Source organism: Galeopterus variegatus, unplaced genomic scaffold (assembly GCF_000696425.1).
Source record: "Galeopterus variegatus unplaced genomic scaffold, G_variegatus-3.0.2 Scaffold10550, whole genome shotgun sequence".
Classification (NCBI taxonomy): Eukaryota; Metazoa; Chordata; class Mammalia; order Dermoptera; family Cynocephalidae; genus Galeopterus; species Galeopterus variegatus.
Window position 1 is genome coordinate 52,826 of NW_007736661.1, and position 5,411 is coordinate 58,236.

A 5,411-nucleotide genomic window follows, 5' to 3' on the forward strand; every position below is an offset into this window, starting at 1 on the left:
CTCAAAAACTGCTAACTCACAGCAACCATGACACTTAGAGAAGAGGAGGGGACACTGAAAAGGGTTATCTCATTCTATTTGACAAAGAATGTTATTTGAAATTTGTGTCTGACACAGGCCCAGTTGTTTCCCTGTGTGAGTTCCAGAAATCCATATTAGGTGGGGAAATGGAATCTATCAGAAGATCAAAATATCCAATAATCTCTGATCCCAAAGAACTAACAATCTAGTTGGGAAGGCAAGATCTGAATAGAAGAAAAATCAAATAGCAGTATAAGAGTCAAATGACAATAATGCTAACAAAATGAAAAATGACACAGGGCCCAACCCAGAGTTCAGGAAAGGGAAAAAAGACTTACAAAAAAATTTGTGGCAATATTAGCAATTTTAATAGTAACCACATAGTTCACTCCCTGTTTGAAAGAGTATATATTTTCATTAAAGGGTCATAAAATTACAGGTATTGTTGACATGATGGTGGGACCTAGATTTCCACGCTGTTCAATCCACTAAGCTAAACCTGCTGCTCCAGATACGAGAGACGCTATATATTGCTTTAATTTTGCTACTAACCATGGAAATTGTTAAATTTATGATCTGATCCTCCTTAATTCCAAGCCAGTGCCACAATAAGACAAAAAATTTTTGCTTTGCTCATTTTAGTACATTTGTTCTTCATATGTCATGAAAGAAAGAAGAAAAAGCTTGACCCGTATCCTGTTTTAGCGACAGAAGGTAAAATAGCCAGTTTCCACATGTTGGTTCCTCTGCGGTACGCCATATGGCTCTGGTGAGGCTGGACTGGCGAGGAGGAGGACAGGCCATGTGGCTTGTTACAGCTGTAATAGCCTCAGCATCAGCCTTTTGCTCAGGCCTCCAATACTGCAGGTCCCCACCCACTCTCCTCTTCCAGACCATTCCAAATCTCCCATAGTTTAAAGGAGAGGAATGTGTTTACTCTTAAGACCTTAGGCCTGAAACGTGATTGGCTGCCCTTTATAAAGTGGAATTTGGGCCAAACAGGGCCTATCCTGAGAGCATGCATGACTTCTAATAACTAAGAAATATGTATAGTAGGTCATGAATGACAACATACTAGGGTGTTTTCAAATAATTTAAAGAACTGTTGCTGTTGGGCGACTAGCTACCTTGGCTATTTATTGATCCAATTGCAAGTAGAAACTACTCTTTAAAAAAATGCAGCTGTCTGTAGTCTAAAACCATGGAAACCAGCTCTCTCTGCAAACAATGAGCTTGCTTCCAGCCAAGACAGGGAGAGATTCTCAGTTCTCATGATTTTTTTCCAAATCCCAAACAGCACATGCCTTTAAAATGCACAAAAGAGCTAGGAGCCTACTGAATTGGCAATTATTCCCGCTCCTTTTTAGTAAATGCCTGTGCAAAGGAAGGGAAGACATAAAAAGACCTGTGTTTTGCTACTTTGGGTTTTCCAAAGACAAGATGGCCTTAGGACAAGTTAACCCTCAGTGTAGAGAGATGCTTGGAGCTGCAGAGGGAGAGTGTTTTTGCATTTTCATGGCCAAGGTATGTTTTCTTTTTCTGCAAAGGCCTTGTTCCAATGGGAAACTGAAATGTACTAGCTCCAGAATGAACCCCATAGAAACCACACTGCTTTTCAACATGATTATAGTCAGCACATAGTTTCCCATTTATAAACCACCCTCCCTCTCATTCTCCAATCCCGGGTAGTCCACAGTCTGCTTTCAAAACACACTCTTGCAACAAATGGTGATAGCCCATATAAATTGGAATTTTAAATATGCACCAAAACACAGGTCATGCTATCAGAGCCACCCTGCAAGGCCTGCCTGTTCACCCAGAGGCTGACCAAGCAGAACCGTGAGACTGCTGAGGCTCGATGCTGGTGGAGGCTCTCCCTGTCCCACCTCAGCAGCCCTCCCCATGTTGTTAGGCCCAAGGCAGTGTCTTCATTGACTGTGACTCTCCTCTGTTCACACAGGACAGCTGGCAGGTACACAGCCACATCAGCAAAGCCCAGAATGGCTTGTTACCTCCTCCTGAGATCTTCTCAGCTGCCCTGGAGTGGGTCTGGTTACCCGTCTGTGTTCCCAAAAGATCCTGGATGTCCCCTGTACCTGCATATCTCTCCCACTCCAGATCCTCCACCAGACTGCGAGATCCTTTCTGTTCACTGCTGGAACCCTGATCCTTCGTTCTGCACCTGGCACTCAGCAGAAGCTCAATAGATATTACCTAAAGGTTGTTAGAAAGACAATGCCCACAGAGACCCGTGCTAGCTATCCATTCATTATAAATGAATCTAAATGAATCTCTATTGGTAGAATTTCAGTGAGAGAAGCATCTGAGTAAAAGAGATATTTAGAGCAGAGGGCAACTTCTGAAAAATCCACCAAAAATCCACCTATTTATCAGGCCTGCCCTGTGCATATTCTGTAACCTTTATTGTGTTCTTAAGTTCTTTGAGAATGTGATTAAATCCGTATTCCCCTAACCCAGAAAAAGATGTGCACATGCACACGCGCACACACAGATATACGGATAACATCGGCAGTTCAAGGGGTCAAAGGATTCAGTGAAGAACATTCCTGGAACCCCAGGCTAAGAACCTCTGTTCCATCTTAATTAATTTTATCCCCTTCTATTTAGACTTCTACCTCCTTGCAAGCAGGAAGGAAATCTTAGTTAACTCTGTGTCTACCAGCAGTGACCATACTTCTTTGCACAAACCGAGGAGCTCAGTGAAAAAATGCACATATTCTAATAAAACGCTGAACAGTTGATTCTTGAGATTCCGCAGGAGCACCTATTCTAAGCAGTCCTCCGTTAGCTTCTGTTCTTCTCCTCCACCTTTCCACTCCTACCCTGACAGAAATGGGAGCATGCCTGTGACTTATAGAGCTGGGAATAAGGGTGCTCCTGACACCCATGCAGAGCAAGCACCTGCTCCAGAATAGTTTGGCCTCAGTATGTTGTCCTCTGTGGTGAGGGGGACGGTTGCAGGACTGTCCTCAAGAGATGCCTTGAAAACCTATGGGGCATTTTTTGATGCCACAATAATCAGGGGTCATCATCAGTGTTTATTGGATGAGACACCAGATATTTTCCAATGTGCAGGCTAATGCTGCATAGCAAAGAATTGTCCAAAGTGTCACATGACCTCCAAATGTGCCATAAGATATTCATGTAAGTAAAAACATGTTTATAATTCTGTGGTCATAGATCCTAACTCTGTATTAAATATAATCACAAAGTATTATTTTGCATGGTTTTAAATGTACCCTGAATTTTCCAGGAATGCAATAAAAACATGTTAATAATTCTGTGGTCATAGATCCTAACTCTGTATTACATATAATCACAAAGTATTATTTTGCATGGTTTTAAATGTACCCTGAATTTTCCAGGAATGCAACTACCACATAAGTTCATGTAAGACTGTACATTGTATGGTTTGGAACTTTACCAAGAACTGTTCACCTTTTGAAAAATCACTAAACCAATGTCTACACCTCTGATGGGACTTGAGTCACTAGCAAAGCACACCTGCATCAGACTATATATAAGAGCTATTCTGTTGATGGTGATGCTACATGGACATGCGAGCTCTGACTACTTCACGGTATCTTCTAGGGTGGTTGTGCCCAAGCATTTACACATTTACTTGTGTATTCTTCTTTTAAATGATTTCTTAACATTGTTTATTTATATTACAGTAAGGGCACTCTATCGAGTTTTAAAAATTATGTTTATAAGTAAGTTTTATTATCTAAATATTTCATTTCAAGAGTATAAAAGGAATGCTACAAGATGTTTGTTACAAAACAAGTAAAGTCTGATAATGAACTATGGCAATATCATTTACTGGGTGAACTGTTAAAGAATGCCTTTTAGCTGCAAGTAACAGCATGCTAAATGTGGTTTAAAAAATAAAGACATTAATTTTTTTTATAGGACAAGAAGCCCGGAGTTAGGTAGTTCCAATGTGGGTTTAGTCGCCTAATGAGGTGGGAAGCAACCCAGGTGACTTCCATCTTTGCTCTGCTACCTTCATTGTACTGGTGTTTATCCTCAGGCTTGTCCCTTCATGGTTGCAAGAGGACTGCTGCAGCTCAGTCTGCATCCAGAAAAAAGAGTCACTAATTTTCCCTTGTAAGCTCTTTTTATCGAAGAGGAAGACTTTTTCCAGAAGCTCCAGGGAAGACTTCCTTTCTGGTTTAATTCATCAAGATTTAACTAGATGCCAGTGGCTGCAAAGGGAGCTGGGAAAGCCAGCATTGTCAGTACTAAGTTAGAGGTGGGCTCTGCCAGCAAGAATATGGGGTGCGGGGGTGGCTGTTGGTTGCAATTGTATGCACTGTGGCATGATTACTCAAAACAAAAACAAAAATAAGAAAAAATGGCAGGCTTTAGAATGATGTATATAGTATATGTTTCCCTTCAACCAAAAGTATGAAAAGACTGATGAGTTAGATTCCGTTTGATGGTGTTGATTCCCCATGCCTCTTTGTTCCTAGTTGCCATAATTTGATTCCAACTCAAAGTGTCATGTTCCGTGTTCAAAAAAGATTCAACTCTGCCGCCTACCTTTGGTGTGGATAACATAGGAGAATATATAAGATCACAGAAAACCCTTTACACATTTAAGATATTCTTGATCTGATAGTGTCATCCCCAAAGAACACCTAAAAAGCACAACTCTTAAGTTCATTTTAAACTATATTTTATAGCCTAAATGGGAATTAAATGGAAAGTAAAAAATCTGTGTGAGATTGAAATGTTACAATCTAACGTTGGCTTTGATTCAAATCCAAGCTTCACCAGTTACTAGTAACCTCAGGCAAGTTTCTTAACTTCTTCGTATCTGTCTCCTCATCTGTAAAATGGGGATAATTGTGTTGCCTGTCTCCTAAGCTTGTTGAGAAAAGTTGATAAGTGAAATGCTTACAATGCCTGGCACGTCCTAGTGCTTGTTCATGTCAGCTGTGGTGGTAGTCTTCACTATTAAAAGGTGTAATTGCAAGGTTCTATTGTAATCTATCAAATGTACTTAACTCTTAAATGGCTTAACGTGTTGAGCCAGTGCAAATTGTTTTTTCAGAGGTAAAAAAAAGCTTTGATTCAAATCCAAGCTTCACCAGTTACTAGTAACCTCAGGCAAGTTTCTTAACTTCTTCCTATCTGTCTCCTCATCTGTAAAATGGGGATAATTGTGTTGCCTGTCTCCTAAGCTTGTTGAGAAAAGTTGATAAGTGAAATGCTTACAATGCCTGGCACATCCTAGTGCTTGTTCAGCTGTGGTGGTAGTCTTCACTATTAAAAGGTGTAATTGCAAGGTTCTATTGTAATCTATCAAATGTATTTAACTCTTAAATGGCTTAACGTGTTGAGCCAGTGCAAATTGTTTTTTC